At 45.7% G+C, this 19,395-nt stretch overlaps 1 protein-coding gene across 1 annotated transcript in view; it reads right to left on the bottom strand.

Moving 5' to 3' along the window:
* PDZD8 (PDZ domain containing 8) overlaps positions 1-19,395 on the bottom strand; it is a 389,693-nt gene that overhangs the window by 368,590 nt on the left and 1,708 nt on the right. The window lies entirely within an intron of this gene.

Below are 19,395 nucleotides of genomic sequence, written 5' to 3'. Positions count from 1 at the left end.
GGGTCGGACAGTGAGGAGGATACTCCCATGTCCTTTGTCCAGTTTCGCACCAGAGCGGGAGACAACGGCAATCTGACCTTGTTTAAACTGGACTATGCAAGGAGAGTAAAATATTTGCCCCTCAAGCAGACTGAGTGGTGCTGGCGAGCGCTCCAGCCCGGCCCCAATACACTAAACTCTGTCTGGGAGGTGGTCACACCTGCCTGTGACAGGATTGTTTTGCCTTCCCCTGCTCGACCTTGGCTTAGCAGCAGGAGGGTGGAATTGTGTCTCTGGTCGGCAGTAGCCATGTTGTGCTGTCTGGGTCTAAAATACTGGTACCAGGAGCACTGAGGGCCTCCTGGAGGAGCTTTACAGTGCATGGAATTATACCTTTCACACCGTTTACGGTGTGGGGGTATGATTCCAACATGTTTGATACCAAACATGAAAGGGTTTGTTGCAACCAGTTTAGAAGTGGTCATCGCGTAATGCACCTACAACCTGGGAGAATGGACTCCAAAGGTTGTAGGAGTGTCCTGCTCATGCAGGGGCACCTTACACTTAGAACCGAGCAACCTGCCTTCAGGATTGAAAGGCCTGCCTTAGGGGTGACTTATAGGTTTTAAGTGCAGTGACCTCAGATTTAGGGAAACCTATATCGGTCGTAAGTGGTGGTAGCACCAGTATGTACAGGCTGCAATGGCAGGGCTGTAGTTACAGTTTAGTGATCTCCCATGGGTGGCATAATACATGCTTCTGCCCATGGGGGACCGCAGGTGCACCTATGCCCTGGGTACCTCGGTACCATATACTAAAGACTTATAGGGGCACAGCAGTATCCAATCTGGGATGTACCTAAGTATTTACCATAACCAATTTAGGTGAGAAAGCACAGAGACTGGGGTCCTGATTAGCAGGATCACAGTCAGACAAGTCAGAAACAGCACAGCACCAGGTAACCATAAAAGCAGATCCCACTTTCCTACAAATGCTACCTGCAGGCTGTTTGGGGGGGAAGTGAGGGGAGCTTTAAACCAGCATCCATGTGGGCATGCTAATGTCCTCAGAGGGGACGGATCACCCACACACCCATTTCCAATTAAAGAGACCATCAATGACGGGGAGTCACACTATGATCCAAAAAAGCCACAAAAGGAGAAATATTTACCATGTGTAATTGTCCAGTTCATGATCCATATTGATGTACACCATCCATGTGATCTATCCCAAAATATTCTCTTTTCTGTGCTTTCTCAATGTTCACCACTTTGATTTTTTTCTTAATTACTTCCGATAGTTGGAATCCCAGCTAAGCTGCTGTAAGTACATGTTTAAGAAAAATATCGTGAGACCAATATTTTGATCAATTTCTTATAACACATTTCTACACTGAGATATGTTCCTTCACGGGTCTCAATACGTCTCCTACATGCACCAGCCCAAGTGAAGCACTTTCTATTGCAATCTGAGGAATCAAAAATATGGGCTCTTTAGCATAACAACGTAAGACTATCACATTTTATAACTGAATTAAAATGTATAGGATATAGATCTCCCGTCTTCATTTCATGCTGGCAAATAATTTGTAAGTTTTTACCACAAATTGTTTAAGATTGATTCACCTTCTTTATGCACGAGAGGATCTTCAAATGTGTCCTATATTGGAGGTTGTAATGTCCAACAACCTTCAACAGACATCAGCAACCTAACACAAATGGCCTCCTAGAGGGCAAATTGCGGTGAAGATTTATTTGCCTGCGTGGACTTGCATGACCCTGCAGAACAAAGTGTATATGGCTTCTCCTAGGACAAAGCATCCTGAGGAGATCCAAATTGAGATTGTAATGCAACCAGACTATAAGATTAGAGAAAGTATACTTTAGTCATGCATGATTTAGTAACATAAAATGTGCACTTGATTCCCTCCAAAATTCCAAATACAAATGTTCCCACCATCTAGGTTGATCTAATTATATAAATGGCCAGGGTTACACAACCATACTGCTTCACTGTGTTTTGTCTTCAGTGTTGCTTAACCATTCCAGAGAGTGTATGTTTATTTCATGGCTTTAATTTTTTAGGTCTTGCCTAGGAAGCGCTTGGCTGTCTCTTTGAGACATGCTGTATTCACGATATGGGCATAAAGTTCCGCCCATCTTTTAATTGACTCCTGTCCCCGTCCTTTGTAAATGGTGGATTTTCATTGGTCAATAGGCTTAATAGTCCCTCCTTAGTACCGCCTTATCTCTTCTGGTAACGCCCCCATGAGGACATTCCGTTACATGTGTTGTTACTCCCGAGATTTTAATTACAGTCTCAGAGCACTATTTTCTAAAAGGGCTTCAGGCAGGACACACACTTTGTCCTAAGTAAGGTTACTTTACTCACTAGCACATCTCACATTTGTATGAGACCTTCTATACATTTCCCTCCATCAGCTCCACACAGAGTACAACCTAATTAATATATTAATTCGTTTGTCACATTTTAAAGCTACTAATTGTATAAATGGTCATAGCTATTTGAATGTACTCATGGTACTGTCTTGCATGCAATGCATTATAGGTAGGGTGGATTTACCATATCTTCTGCAGGGTGCAGTACCATATGTAACCGAAAGAGGTCCCATGGTACCTCTTTTGGCCACATATGGTACTTCACCCTGCAACATGGATAGGTAAAAAACATTGGCATTTATAATGCCAATAACTCAAACTCCAACAAATGTGAGACCGATTACATTTCCAATGCAATAGGACTCACATTTGTTAAAGTTAGAGCTGATGGCGTTGAACGTGACAATGATTTTTACTTTTTTTTTTATACCATTGGCAATAGTGCTATGCAAATATGATAACTCCACTGCAAATAAAGCAAAAGTAAAAAATATTGTTATTTTCAACGCAAACAGCTCTAATTTTAACAAAGGTGAGCCATATTGCATTGCAAATGCTTGTTGTTTTGAGCACTTTAGAAGGGAATGTTATCAGTGAATTTGGTGGTCGTAAAGGTTAAGGTACAAACTCCACTTACATCATCACAAACTAAACAAGCATTGGCATAGCCAATAGGTCTCGCTTTTAGGACCTTATAAGTATTTAGTTATGCAGCTCAATATCCTTGGTGCAACAACATCAACTGTTGCATGGCTAAACACTTATAAGGTCCCAAAGGCGAGACCTATTGGCAATGCCAATGCTTGTTATCTGAGGAAGGGGTTCAGGAGAGGAGCACTAAAGATGAACTTACAATCAACAGCGTCCCAGTCAGTCTATGCTTTACATGTAAACTTTCTGCATCTAAGACTATTCAGTTTAGCATTTGGAAGGGAGAGAGAATATCGCTATTAATTTAATCTCCACTTCTCATAATTAAGTGATCTTTTGTTTTTTTCCCCCATTAAACCTACCACCTCATGCTTCTTTGGATAATTTAAACTTGCTTTTTGCCATTCCTTAATTAATTATTTTGTCAGTATGTTTTACACAGGTGATTCGCTGCTGTAGGAAATGAGAAACATACTCCATGTAGCCATGATACCTGGTGGCGGACACTCCCGTTCCGGAAATATCCCATATGTCGCAGCTCATGCACACTGCAAGCAATCTCTTTCAAGATCAGCTAAATGATTGGTTTGTGGAACTTTCGGTTTAGAGGAGCGAATCATTTTATCAAGAATTCTCTGCAAATTAATTTGAATAAGAAGTAAAGTAAACAGAAAAGGAAGGTTCCACCACGGAATGCACAAGGTAAACATACATGTGAGCAACGGATACAACTCAATGCCTATCTTCAGCCTTTTCATGCAAGTTTGTATCAATGGTCTTGAGACTCCAACAATCGTAGAGAAATCTTTGCGTATGGGAAATGTTGAAGAAGGACCCTAAGGAACACTCTCAGGAAGAAGTAGCATTGAATCAATTCCACAATCTACGCAAATAATAGTGAGGCAACTCTGGCAATTAAAAGGTGACATTTATTTTCTATGAAATTCCTATTTGGGATCACCAGCGAGGCTGACGTTTTCCCAGGCCAACAGGAATTAAAATTTAAATTGGAGTTAAAAATAAATTTAAAACCAGTTGATGATCAGAAATTATTACAAAACACGTGCCAGCAGAATACTCCTGCCAATGGTGACTGTGACCAATATACCTAAATAGAGGTTGAAAGCCTAACTGAATGAGAGTGAATGCAGTGGGGGAGTCATTTAGTGGCAAGACCTGTCAAACTTCCAAATGTTTTTAAATGAAAACAATCAGTTTGAAAGCGGGCGTTTTTCCCTCCTCCCTGTCGTTAGTTCAAAGTGACTATTTTCTCGTTGCATTTTTAAGCGCTATTACCAACTCTACAGGAAGAGTGCAGCTAGAAACCGTGCAGCAAGTGCTTCTGTGCTTAAGTACAGCGAGTAGTGGTAATAAGTATTGTACATTGGCGAAAGCGCTTCAGAAATAGTGCACTTAAAGTGAGAGGGTGGTTTTTGAGCGCTCTTAAAAATAGAATACACGTTGGTGTTCAAGAATCAATTTGGCAGGAGAGGGAGTTTGACCCTGGATACGACCCACGTCTCCGGTGAACAGAACTCCCGTGACCCAAGATAGCTCCAGAAGTATACACCATGCGAAGGATAGCCAAGAACGTGTAAGTGAGGGGCGGAAGTGTATTTAACATGTTAGCAAATACACAGTGAATGAGGATGCCAGGGTCACAATACTGCCCACAAAAGAAGTAAAGAGCAGAGTTACATCTCTGAAACATGGCTGTATGAAGGCCTAACACACTAGCACAGTTAACGCATGTGAGGTGATTGTATTACAGTGAACATTGCACTGTTACAGCGATTATAGGATTGAGATAGTTCAGTGGGTTAACGTAGCTTCTGCAGAGAATTGTGCATGTTGTGTATAAAACAGACTCCAGTAATAAAACAAGCGGGAGTAGTGTGCGCGCGCACAATGGCAAAAGTGAAAGCAGGCTGGCGAGTGGTGTGCGATGTGCGCGTACCATGACGAGAGAGGAAAGCCAGATGGCGCCTCTGCTAGTCATTGTGCACGTAACCGCATGCTCTATTTATTTATTTATTTATTTATGGGTTTCTATAGCGCTGGAATCGACTCCAACCGGAGTATCTCTGCGCTGTGATACCAAATAGAGTCTAAATAAATATGCAGATGAGGGGCAGGGTCTAGATTTTATCAGTAAACAGCAGAGTTTTCAGTTGCTTCCTGAATTTTAAATGGTCTGTGCAGAGCCTGAGGGCCAGAGGCAGTTTGTTCCACAGTGTGGGCCCTGCAACAGATAACGCTTTCCCTCCATGTCTGGTTTTTTTTGCACGAGGTACTGCCAACAGAAAATTCTCACTAGATCTCAACGATCTGGAGGGAGTGTAGGGGATAAATTTCTGCTCCAGGTATGTAGGGCCATTTCCGTTTAAGCATTTATGGATAATGCAACATATCTTAAACTTGGCTCTTTGTCGAATGCTCAACCAGTGTAGTTTCTGTAATAGAGGTTTTGATGCTGTTCTGGGGGGAGCATTTAGGACAAGGCGAGCTGCCGTATTCTGGACCACCTGGAGCCTATCCAGAACTCCTTCATTAGCAGAAAGGAGCAGTCCGTTACAGTAGTCAATACGACTCAATATAAGGGCTTGCACCAAAGTTTTTCTGAAGGAATCCGGTAGCAGTGGAAATATTCTGCGCATCATGCTGATGGTGAGGAAGCATGAGCCAGCTACCATGTTACTGTGCTGTTTGAGGGAAAGGTCGTGATCAAGGCGTATCCCCAGATTTTTGACAATCTGTTTGGGCTCCGGAACAGTGCCAAGATCAGATGGCCACCAGTCAGGAGTCCACAGTAATTTGGCATCTCCAAACAGCATTACTTCCGTCTTGTTGACATTGTACTGTAGGAAGTTGGTGGACATCCACTGTGCGACGGCTTTCATGCCAGCGGAGAAGGAGTTTCTTATTTCTGTGGTGAGATTTTGAAAGGGAAAGAGGAGCTGCGTGTCATCCGCATATGACACGGGGATGAAACCAAATTTGCGCATCACTCTTGCCAGGGGTGCCACGTAGATGTTAAAGAGTGTTGGGCTCAAACAGGAGCCCTGTGGCACCCCTTTCGTAATCTCTACCTCAGTTGATCTGTATTCACCCATGGTGACAGTCTGGGTCCGATCCGTAAGAAAACTCCTTAGCCAAGCAAGGGCCTTGTTCTTGACCCCTACGTTCGACAACCGGTCAATGAGGATGTTATGTGACACGGTGTCGAACGCGGCTGAAAGGTCTAATAACACCAAAATTACAGAGTAGCCTTTGTCCTGAAACATATGCAGATCGTCAGTGACAGACAGGAGGGTGGACTCTGTACTGTGTTTCGGCCTAAACCCAGATTGAGAGTAGTCTAGGCCGCCAGCTTTCTCAATGTAGCTGGATAACTGACGATTTACATACTTCTCAGTGAGCTTTCCCAAAAATGGCAGCAACGAAATAGGTCTGAGATTTGACAAATCAGTCCATGGAGTTGTGGTGTTCTTCCTGATTGGCCTGACTAAGGCCTGTTTCCACTGCTTGGGGACAGAACCTGTACAGAGGGATAAGTTAACAAGTTTTTCGATGGTGGGAGATAGGATTCCGAGCAAGGTGGACATGAGTCTTGCCGGGATGATATCATCAGGACTTCCACTTTTAATCTGCGTCATGAGCAAGGACACCTCTTTAGGAGTGATAGGGGGGAAGAGGTCTAAAGTATGAGGGCCACTATCAAGTTCTGAATCCTGAAAGATAGGGACTGTATTTGTAGTCAAATTGTTGTTAGAGTTGACTATTTTAGCATAGATGAGATCGATTTTGTTGCAGAAAAATTGCGATATATTGTCGCAAAGTAGTTGTGACGAAGTGTCTGCACTCTCACATGCTGTAGGATTGGTGAAAGAGTGAAGGACCTGGTATAATACTCTGGGGGAGTTGTCTGCAGCCGTGATAAGAGTGGTAATATGGGTTTTTCGCGCCGTTCTGATAGCTTTATGATATACACTTAGAGCGTCCCAATAATGTTTCCTATCTGTTACCAGATGGGTAGATCTCCAAATCTTTTCTAATTTCCTGGCTGTTTTCTTGAGATTTCTGAGCTCTTCAGAGAACCAGATCTCTTGTTTTTTGGCTGGTCGGGGTCTAAATTGTTTTAATGGAGCTATGCCAGCCAAAAAGCTGTGGTCGGCTTTTTAAAGCCCACACACTAAATGTCTCGCCAGGGCAGCGCATGCGTTGGCTCAGGCGAGACCTAAAAATATAAAAAACATACTCTGTATGTTAGCAAATTTCATTAGGCATGCAGAGCTAATATTTTATATTGCCTTCACTAGGTTTTCCTTCAGGAGTCTCAATCCAGCTGTGCCTTGGAATAAGCTTCTCTGAAGCCAGATGTTTAACTCCACACAAGAATTATTTTCTTTCAGAGAACATTTTTAAACTCCTATGCCACACACTCAATCCTTAACCGGTGTTGATTTTTAGTTGTCAGTGGTTCTTTCTGCTAAAACGGTCGAGATTTCCCCTCTTGCACAACCCTAAATGACAACCTTAGCACAATTTAGCACTGCAGACCTACATTCCTGGGTTAAGGTTACTGCCCTGAATGGAACAAGCACATGTATTTCATCCTAATTCCTGGCTATAGCTTGACCCATCTCGTGGCAGGTATATCTGTCCTGCACCACAAAACACTAATTCTGGAAGAAGTTTATTTTTGTCGGCACCATGCCAATAGTTTCCTTGACTTTCAAGGCTTATTTACATGTACTGCATGCTAATAGTTCCAATAACTTTAATGCTATCTCGAAATTCTGCACTGTTATTTTCAGTAGATCAATTTCTTTCACGTTTATCATGAGCTTTAGATCCTTCCCAAACCTGCATTTTTACAGACTTCTCCATGGCCTGTTCTGAGCTTGACACAATGTTTCCATGCAACAAGGACGAGATTCACAGGTTCTCCAACATTATTTACATTTACCCGCTTTTCATTTCCCTATTCTTATTTAAGAAGAAAACAAATATTGCAGGGATTGGCATTTCTCATTTAATAACTGTATCCCCAAAGATGGCTGGATCTTCCTTTTTTAAACAGTTACACTTGTTGACAAAAAAAAGCCAGTCAAAATCAGGATCAAGCAGAAATTTCTCAAACAACAACAATGTGCTTTATAAAACCCTCTACTTCATGAAAATATTTTAAGTAAAGCACCTTAAGAAGCAGGAACTGAAATACCACGTCAAGACGCTTTAGTAGGGAGATGTAGTTATCTCTAGTAGAAATTTTAGCTAAATGCAAAAGATAGATTTAAAAAAATGCAAGGACCCGTCTATGTGGAAGGTAAAACTGTTTCTCCAAGATGCAAGCCGTCACAATTTCTCACTGTAACAAAACATTCTTGCATTAATGCAAGATGCATCAAGTCCAATGTAAAGGTTTTAATTCGAATGTGCCATTTCTGTATCTCTAGGAGACAAGCTATTAGGAATGCTCGGCAAAACTAAAATAGCAAGGGCAGTAAGTAAGTAAGTAGCAGGGGATTGCGAATTCCAAGTAAATCAGATCAATGCTCTTTACAGCTGTCGCATGCTGCAATGTAAATGGATACAGTCGTATAATAGCCATTGGGACTGAACTGACCAGCGCTATTCCCCCACATTAAAATTCAGACAAGCTCCAGTTTTTTGTGTGTTTTTTTGAGAAAATAAAAGAGCAATATGCTGAGAAATTAAAGTAATGCTCTAATCAAGGTTGCTTAAGTACGCTGCTCTAAGCCATGCAACTATATTTAGAAAATACGTTGATAGTTTTGACTTTCAAGGCACAATACAGGCACTGAAATAAGATCTAGTACTTTATCAGTGTCTCTCTGGGAACAAAGGGGTCTCCATTCTAGCATACGGAAGAACAAGCAAAAAAGCTATTTCCATCATGTTCCGAATTAGTTAAATTACCTGGAAACAAGCAAATGAGAAAAACAAATGTTATGTGCAGGATAAAATTAACATATAAATATATTTGGTAGCACAAAAACAATTTTATAAGTAAGACATTCTCTTAAGGAATTAAAACTTGGCAAGCATAATGAATAGACGGAGGAAAGGCCTGCCTCAATGGCCCAGCTGATCTTTTTCTGACACTGACTTCCATACATTGATGACAATCAGACGCACAAAGAAGGAGCTTGTTATGGGTGAGGCAGATCAAGTTGCTGCCAACTTCTAAGATAGGGCATGGTTGCTGTGACTGCATGGTCTGAATTTTGTTTCTATTTTAGAAACCTTTATACCACTTGTGTTGATTAAAAAAGCTTTTTAGTGTCCAAAAAGTGGGATGCCAGTTCTAGCTAGAATGGCTCGATAAGTAAAGAAGCAAAACTGCAGAAGAGAACTCTTTCCACTTTGGATATTTTCACTCCTTTCCTACCCATTGAAGTGACTAGTTAGGTTAAAAGAAATCCACATACTTTCTCCCTTTACAATTAGAAGCACTCCTTTAACATCTCACTAGCACAACCCTCTTTCGATCTGAAAATAAAGTACTGTATAGATCAAAGCAGCCTATAGTTATATAAAATATAATCAAATACAGTCATAGGCTGCCCAAAACATGTTGAGATATCACCAATCAAACAATTTTCCAGATTTCCTTTTGAAAAGAGCCTAACTCTTAATTCATTGCCAAAAGTGACATGCGCATGATAGCATACTGAGGGTACAGCACTTTGACCATTTGAAAATGTTTATCTTCCGAGAAATATCTAACTTAATGAAGGCAAGCTCACCCATGTTAGGATTAATGGAGCAGGACTCAGACTATTCGTAATGCTAGGTCACACACCATGCAGCACGAAGGCAACAAAGGCAGGTCACTTACTGTTCTATAGGTTCTACATCAGTGTTATATTAACAAGAATTATTTGGAATTGATTTAAAGACATAAGATTAAAAAACTTCAAGCCCGAAGTATGTAGTCAAAATGGATTCCCTTCAGCAACTGCAGGTTTTGACCCATATCAGGCTTCAAAGTGAGCTTTCGAAATACGATGCACAATTCTTACTGTTGCTCAAATGAACGTTACAATATCCGTGCACTCCACTGTCTTACTGTGTGCATGAATTGCCTACAAAATAGAACCAATACTGGTGTATGATTTTCCAGAGAAGTAAAACTTACACGAGCCAAGAACTTCAGGTTTTACTTCAGGGTCCACCATTTGCCCCCCCCATTTACAAATTAATAAATGACTATTTCGCATTACTCAGTTTGTCATCAAAGACATTCCCGGTCCTATGATATTTTACTAAGCAGAGTATTGTTCCCGAGCATAAAGCAAATGAACATTCAAACATCTAATATCAAAACCAATATCTCGGTCAGACTACCCGGAGGTTTCACACATGCTGATATGGACGGTGACGACGGGAGTACTCTCCTCTTTCGATATATAATTAACCTTTACTATAAGATGCCCTGATTGGAGCTATAGTCTGACCGAGATATTTGCATATATATGATCCATACTGTATGGGACCACATTCAGTTTTTACCTGAGGTGTGGTGAATATTATATATTTTTCTCAATAACTGTTTTAGCCCTGAGGAAGTCGCTGGGCCACTTACCCAAGACGAAACACGTGTTGGCTATCGGCTACATCTGGCTATGACAATTATGCCAATGTGTTATTGTGAGCTAATATCAAATGACTACAGGGAGAAGCTTTGAGAGAAAAAGAAAAGAAAGAAGAACATCATTTGCTTATATATTGGTCTGATATTTTACTGGATTGGTTTTGATATTAGATGTTTGAATGTTCATTTGCTTTATGCTTGGGAACAATACTCTGCTTAGTGTTTATCCTTTGGGTACTTTCAGTAACGAAGGAATATTGGGACATAGGTGGCCATTTCCCTTTTTGTTCCCTGGAGCACTTTTCAAATATTTACTTGCATCTCTATAATATCATTTGGTTTTGCGCAAATTCCATACCCAGCCACGGTTTGAATATACTATGATATTTCAGACTTCTATAATCAGTAGCAGTACTACAGCTCTACTGAAGTATAAGAACACCTTCTACTCTGGGCTTCCATTAAGGGCTGGAAAAAACTCACAATGCCATAGTCGGATTACATGGACTGTTAATCAAAACTAAAATCAAATTCAAACCCCATTTCTATACCACAAATTCCTTGCTGGCACGGCAAGATAGGCCAATATATATGAAACCATCAAACCCAAAACTAGTGTTTACCATCCACTCCCTTAATCAGCCGAGATCTACTCAGCAATATGATATATATTTCAACAGAAGTTTGCTTTTGAGTAAATGTTCTTGCATCCATTGAGGGATAAAATTATTCGAGGAATAAGCCTGTAGGAATTACATAATACACTCGAACGATCTACACTACTTGTGAGTTAACATAAATCCAATGAAGAACAAAATTCACTAACACAGATGAAGAATCAGGCCGTCTAACTAAACTAACCACTTCAATTAAATGTCACTTTCACAGTATCAAGCAAGTCTTAAACTGCGAGATTCTTACTTGTCCTTAAACCTAGATCAGTGTTTATGACATAAAAAGCAAGATACTTGAATTGGTTTTTTAGGGCAAAATATTAATACATTACTTTTCTAACAACAGAATGTACTGTCTTTGACATTGGAAACAGAGCACCCAAGGTCGAGATAGTGGTATATCAAGAACTTAAATTAAATAGATTCACCCAACACCCTTGTAAAGAATGAACGAAAACAACCACCATCAATTCTAGACACCTACAAACATAGCTTTCTGGAGTCTCCTGCCTAAAAAAATATTCAAGCAAAACATATTAAAATATACTTGTCGGTATAAGGAAAAAATGAGATATGAAAAAAACAGGGATCTGTAAGCAAACATGCAATTGTTATTGGAGACAAGGTTCATATAAAGAAAAAAAGAGGGAGTTGTCAAAAGTTATCCTGTTTCGTCTTCACCCAAAAGAGTTGTGAATGTTTTCAGAAATGCTGTCAAAGTAGATGGTGGCAGCGTTTGGAATTTAAATAGAGTTTCTCTGTTTTAAGGTGAGAAAATCTCATGGGAGGAAACTAGCAGCAATATTTTTTGGGATATCAGAGAACATGATAACATTGGGTGTCAGGGTTCTTCCTCCGTTGGTACTACAAATATCCTTCCTAAGAATGTAGGGACCCATCGTCTCCCTATGAGGTTCAGAGACTATGTTATGAATTAATGTGTCTTTTCAAATTGTTATGATGTTTTATTTTTTTATTTAGTTATTTATTTTTCAAAGGGGGAAGGCGTGTCGGGTGCACTATCTTGTTCATGGATGCCGCGAGGTGGACACGAACGTGGCAATTCTTGTCATGGCTCATGGCTGCCTCGCGATTTACCTATGTGTTATGTTTTGATTGTTAGAAGGTTGGGTGGTGGGGTAGAATGTAAAAACGGTATTCTGCACTTGGGCTTGAATCTGTACAGACGTGTCAGGTGAATAAACCCGCATTGCAGAGATCATCTGTCTCCGACTACTTCTTCTTTACCAAAATGCTCTTCTAACAATACAATTTAAAGCAATTGCAATAATTCAAAACAATTTTTAAAAGTGAAACTTAACACATTCCTGAGAACTGTTCTTCGCCCAAATAGAACACCTATGCATGTTCCAATTTCTGTCACTCACTTTCAGCCTTTCCGCATATATCAGTTGCATGTGTACCATTTCAAAGTGGCATGGTCTAGCAGTTCAAGGTGGACTTTCTACCTGGGAAGGGGCAAGACTGTTAACATATGCTTACTTTAGTTTCTCTTATAGTGCGATTAAGATCCTGCGTAGAGAGATCTTTATACCATAATACAGTGAGAGGCAGTAGATATGGAAATACTCAAAGGATTGTCAGCTAGATCAATAGTATGGCAAGCACACATGAGTGAAACATCCTGCATTAGGAGACACGTTGGCATTGTTTGATTCATGCGATGGGTGTACATTACAGAATGAGGATGGCCCAGATATGCACTGGCATAGAGGATTGTATAATGAAAATCTCAGAGTAATTAGCAATGATTCTAATTCGCCATCCATCTCTGTTGCGCAGTTAAAGCCTATTTAATGTGCCACTATTCAAAACTGTAAATCTGACTTAAAAATAAATCTGCACTTCTGGTATATTAACCTAACTGAGTATTTTGTGAGTTGTTGATTTAACACTGAATGCAGCGATTTGGCACTGGAAGCAATGAATCCCACAACTCAGCCCAGGCCCTTTAAGAAACTGAAGAACAATTGGAGAAAGGAAAATTGCACTCAACATAAAAGGTACCAATATTACTTCACAGAAACTCATACCTAATGAATTCAACCAGACATTAGATAGCATATTTTTGGTCACAATTCAAATCAAATAAGGCAGGTATCAACAAATGAATGCCTTGTAAGAGATCAAGCTTTGAAGGACAAGGGAACCCAATACAATTGTTCAGGGACCTTGGGTAGTTACAAGTTTTAAACACAGTGGTCCCTAAACAGGGGCAATGATCAAGGAGAAGGATGAATAAAGAGTCAGTGCTATATTTAAAGCTGTCCATCCGGACAGGAATGCTTTTAATTTATAAAATTAAATGAAAACAATAAAGTGGGACACAAGCCTGCATCCTACTAGACGTGTAAAAAGAGCAAAAAATACAAAATAGAGAAACAAGAAAAGGCTCAGGCAGAGCGACTTGTTTGTATGTTACACATCCAAATAGCGCAAACAGGAATGCGATGGGACACTGTTACACATAAATAATATTCAATAGAAAAGTGTATATGGTGTACAGAAAGTCGACGATGTTTCGATCCCTTTTAAACATTTTGGGATCATCATCTGGACACTATGTTACATGCCTGAATACAATTGCCTTCAATCAGTGCAGAGCCACTGATGTAGATGTTAACTGCTTTGGCGGTATCGCACGACCGTGCTCGGAGTGCCAAAGTGCACCAGGGAAACCGAATTGAGGGTTGATAGAACTGTGATCCAATGGTTATATGCTAAGGATATTGTGAACTTCCCTGGAGATGCTTATACTGAAGATGCTTTGATTCCAGCGCTTCGTACTGACGAGGTCCATCAAGACCTATTCAAGCAACCCAACTGGTGAAACCGCGGTTCACAGTATCCTTAGTGTATAAACATAGGATCACGGTTCTATCAATAACCCTCAATTCGGTTTCCCCGGTGTCCTTTGGCACTCCAAGCACAGTCAGTGAGATACCGCCAACGTGGTTAACATCTACATCAGTGGCTCTGAACTGATTGAAGTCAATTGTATTCAGGTATGTAATAATGTCCTGATGATGATCCCAAAATGTTTAAAAGGGATCGAAACGTTGTCGACTTAATGTACACCATATACACTTTTCTATTGAATATTATTTATGAGTAACAGTGTCCCATCGCATTCCTGTTTGTGCTATTTGAATGTGTAACATACAAACAAGCAGCTCTGCCTGAGCCTTTTCTTGTTTCTCCATTTTGTATTTTGTGCTCTTTTTACATGTCTAGTAGGATGCAGGCTTGTGTCCCACTTTATTGTTTTCGTTCATTTTTATAAATCAAAATCATTCCTGTCTGGCTGGACAGCTTTAAATATAACACTGACTCCGAGCCTATATTCACCCTTCTCCTTGATCACTGCCCCTGTTTAGGGACCAGTGCGTTTAAAACTTGTAAGAGATCAAGAGCATAGTCATGGAACCCTAATGGGAAACAATTTACTGTATACTCCTGCTTTCGAACATCTGGATCGGTAAAAAAGCACTAGGGTGCACAAAAAGGGAGTGATTGAAGAAATCACTACGCATCTCTAAATTATAACAAGGCATGGCACAATCATCACTGTATGTAAAGAGCCATTTACAGAAGCATGTAAACAATTAGCCATGGCAATTAGGGAAGTTTGCATCTGATCATTCCAATCGTCTAAGATTAAAGGGACTAGCAGCATGCTGATAAAATGTTTAGCTAGTCAAAACATCATGATCTAATCTTGCAGTTGTTCATACTCCAAAGTTTTAAACTTCGTATTGGTTATACTCAGGCCACTTGATTTATGTGATTGTGCAGCTGTGATGAATTTCACATAATTATATGTTTGCCACATTATCCATCATCTGCCACATATTCTGCAGATTTGAACAACAAAAATGTTTCCAACGGTTCAAAAGTTATTAAGAATGCAACACCTGTTGCTATGCAGTGAACTGCTCTTTACAGAGCTGGACTGGTCACCTTTCTGTTGCTTACTGCTATATTTGGGTGTTTAACTGGTACTAATGAGGTGCAACCAACGGCAGACAATGTTACCAAGTTTAGAAAAGACGAAATGAAGTAATACCATTACAAAATGTGCCGCATAGGTTGGCATTTATTACCGCATAATTTACTGAACTCTGCTGTATACTGTTTCCCTATACTGCTGCAAAATTCCAGTGGCCCTGGTTATATTGATGCAAATTTGTAGTAATTCTTGACACACTGATTTCAGCTAGTAATTGGTCAAGCCATTCTTACCTAATCATGCAATTTATCACACATGCTGAGCTGAACCTGCAGCTCAGATTAGTAGGGATGCACTTAGCCATGAGGTGGGCTTGGCTTGCCAGTTCTACTAAATCGCTATGATATAATAGTCTAGGCATGCAGCAAGGTCCAGTGCGATCCATAGATATTTGTACAGTGTCAAAGCCTTCACAGAGACCCAGGCCCTCACAAAGTATATTTATGGCTTGCTCATCTATCCACGCCGCCGCGCATCTATCTCCCCAGCTGCCCAGACGCGCCCGCATCTATCTCCCCAACTGCGCACTCGCCTGCATCTATCATCCCAGTCGCGCATCTTTCCACCGGGCTGCGCAGAAGCGCCCCCATCCATCTATCCGGCCAAACAAACGCGCCCCACATCCATCCACCCGGCCCGAGCAGACGCCTGCCGCGTCCATCCACCCGCCCCGAGCAGACGCCTGCCGCGTCCATCCACCCGCCCCGAGCAGACGCCTGCCGCGTCCATCCACCCGCCCCGAGCAGACGCCTGCCGCGTCCATCCACCCGCCCCGAGCAGACGCCTGCCACGTCCATCCACCGAGCAGACGCCTGCCGCACCTATCCACCGAGCAGACACCTGCCGCACCTATCCACCCGCCCCGAGCAGACGCCTGCCGCGTCCATCCACCCGCCCCGAGCAGACGCCTGCAGCACCTATCCACCGAGCAGACACCTGCCGCACCTGTCCACCGAGCAGACACCTGCCGCACCTATCCACCGAGCAGACACCTGCCGCACCTATCCACCGGCCTGAGCAGACGCCTGCCACCCACCGGCCAAGCAGGCGCCTGCCACCCACCGGCCAAGCAGGCGCCTGCCACCCACCGGCCTAGCAGGCGCCTGCCACCCACCGGCCTAGCAGGCGCCTACCACCCACCGGCCTAGCAGGCGCCTGCCACCCACCGGCCTAGCAGGCGCCTGCCACCCACTGGCCTAGCAGGCGCCTGCCACCCACTGGCCTAGCAGGCGCCTGCCACCCACTGGCCTAGCAGGCGCCTGCCACCCACTGGCCTAGCAGGCGCCTGTCACCCACTGGCCTAGCAGGCGCCTGCCACTTCTATCCATCGGCCTAGCAGGCGCCTGCCACTTCTATCCATCGGCCAAGCAGGCGCCTGCCACTTCTATCCATCGGCCAAGCAGGCGCCTGCCACTTCTATCCATCGGCCAAGCAGGCGCCTGCCACTTCTATCCATCGGCCAAACAGGCGCCTGCCATCCACCGGCCTAGCAGGCGCCTGCCACCCACCGGCCTAGCAGGCGCCTGCCACCCACCGGCCTAGCAGGCGCCTGCCACCCACCGGCCTAGCAGGCGCCTGCCACTTCTATCCATCGGCCAAGCAGGCGCCTGCCACTTCTATCCATCGGCCAAGCAGGCGCCTGCCACTTCTATCCATCGGCCAAACAGGCGCCTGCCATCCACCGGCCTAGCAGGCGCCTGCCACCCACCGGCCTAGCAGGCGCCTGCCACCCACCGGCCTAGCAGGCGCCTGCCACTTCTATCCATCGGCCAAGCAGGCGCCTGCCGCTTCTATCCATCGGCCAAGCAGGCGCCTGCCGCTTCTATCCATCGGCCAAGCAGGCGCCTGCCACTTCTATCCACCGGCCAAGCAGGCGCCTGCCGCTTCTATCCACCGGCCAAGCAGGCGCCTGCCGCTTCTATCCACCGGCCAAGCAGGCGCCTGCCGCTTCTATCCATCGGCCAAGCAGACGCCTGCCGCTTCTATCCATCAGCCAAGCAGACGCCTGCCGCTTCTATCCATCAGCCAAGCAGACGCCTGCCGCTTCTATCCATCGGCCAAGCAGACGCCTGCCACTTCTATCCACCGGCCAAGCAGGCGCCTGCCGCTTCTATCCACCGGCCAAGCAGGCGCCTGCCGCTTCTATCCACCGGCCAAGCAGGCGCCTGCCGCTTCTATCCATCGGCCAAGCAGACGCCTGCCGCTTCTATCCATCAGCCAAGCAGACGCCTGCCGCTTCTATCCATCAGCCAAGCAGACGCCTGCCGCTTCTATCCATCGGCCAAGCAGACGCCTGCCGCTTCTATCCATCGGCCAAGCAGACGCCTGCCGCTTCTATCCATCGGCCAAGCAGACGCCTGCCACTTCTATCCATCGGCCAAGCAGACGCCTGCCACTTCTATCCATCGGCTAAGCAGACGCCTGCCACTTCTATCCATCGGCTAAGCAGACGCCTGCAACTTCTATCCATCGGCTAAGCAGACGCCTGCCGCCCATCGGCTAAGCAGACGCCTGCCGCCCACCGGCCAAGCAGGCGCCTGCCACTTCTATCCATCGGCTAAGCAGACGCCTGCCGCCCATCGGCTAAGCAGACGCCTGCCGCCCACCGGCCAAGCAGGCGCCTGCCGCCCACCGGCCAAGCAGGCGCCTGCCGCCCACCGGCCAAGCAGGCGCCTGCCGCCCACCGGCCAAGCAGGCGCCTGCCGCCCACCGGCCAAGCAGGCGCCTGCCGCCCACCGGCCAAGCAGGCTCCTGCCGCCCACCGGCCAAGCAGGCGCCTGCCGCCCACCGGCCAAGCAGACGCCTGCCGCCCACTTGCCAAGCAGACGCCTGCCGGCCAAGCAGGCGCCTGCCGCCCACCGGCCAAGCAGCCGCCCACCGGCCAAGCAGGCGCCTGCCGCCCACCTGCCAAGCAGGCGCCTGCCGCCCACCTGCCAAGCAGGCGCCTGCCGCCCACCTGCCAAGCAGGCGCCTGCCGCCCACCGGCCAAGCAGGCGCCTGCCGCCCACCGGCCAAGCAGGCGCCTGCCGCCCACCGGCCAAGCAGGCGCCTGCCGCCCACCGGCCAAGCAGGCGCCTGCCGCCCACCGGCCAAGCAGGCGCCTGCCGCCCACCGGCCAAGCAGACGCCTGCCGCCCACCGGCCAAGCAGGCGCCTGCCGCCCACCGGCCAAGCAGGCGCCTGCCGCCCACCTGCCAAGCAGGCGCCTGCCGCCCACCTGCCAAGCAGGCGCCTGCCGCCCACCTGCCAAGCAGGCGCCTGCCGCCCACCGGCCAAGCAGGCGCCTGCCGCCCACCGGCCAAGCAGGCGCCTGCCGCCCACCGGCCAAGCAGGCGCCTGCCGCCCACCGGCCAAGCAGACGCCTGCCGCCCACCTGCCAAGCAGGCGCCTGCCGCCCACCTGCCAAGCAGGCGCCTGCCGCCCACCTGCCAAGCAGGCGCCTGCCGCCCACCTGCCAAGCAGGCGCCTGCCGCCCACCTGCCAAGCAGACGCCTGCCGCCCACCGGCCAAGCAGGCGCCTGCCACTTCTATCCATCGGCTAAGCAGACGCCTGCCACTTCTATCCATCGGCTAAGCAGACGCCTGCGCCCACCGGCCAAGCAGGCGCCTGCCACTTCTATCCATCGGCCAAGCAGGCGCCTGCCACTTCTATCCATCGGCTAAGCAGACGCCTGCCGCCCACCGGCCAAGCAGGCGCCTGCCACTTCTATCCATCGGCCAAGCAGGCGCCTGCCACTTCTATCCATCGGCCAAGCAGGCGCCTGCCACTTCTATCCATCGGCCAAGCAGGCGCCTGCCACTTCTATCCATCGACCAAGCAGCCGCCTGCCACTTCTATCCATCGACCAAGCAGGCGCCTGCCACTTCTATCCATCGACCAAGCAGCCGCCTGCCACTTCTATCCATCGACCAAGCAGCCGCCTGCCACTTCTATCCATCGACCAAGCAGCCGCCTGCCACTTCTAAATACCGGCCATGAAGGCGCCTGTCACTGCAATCCACTGGCCAAGGAGACGCCCACCTCATCTAGCAATGGTCTAAG

Source organism: Triturus cristatus, chromosome 1_2 (genome assembly GCF_964204655.1).
Source record: "Triturus cristatus chromosome 1_2, aTriCri1.1, whole genome shotgun sequence".
NCBI classification, from domain to species: Eukaryota; Metazoa; Chordata; class Amphibia; order Caudata; family Salamandridae; genus Triturus; species Triturus cristatus.
Note: the sequence above shows the minus strand (reverse complement) of the source record. Positions and strands in the feature narration are given on the sequence as shown.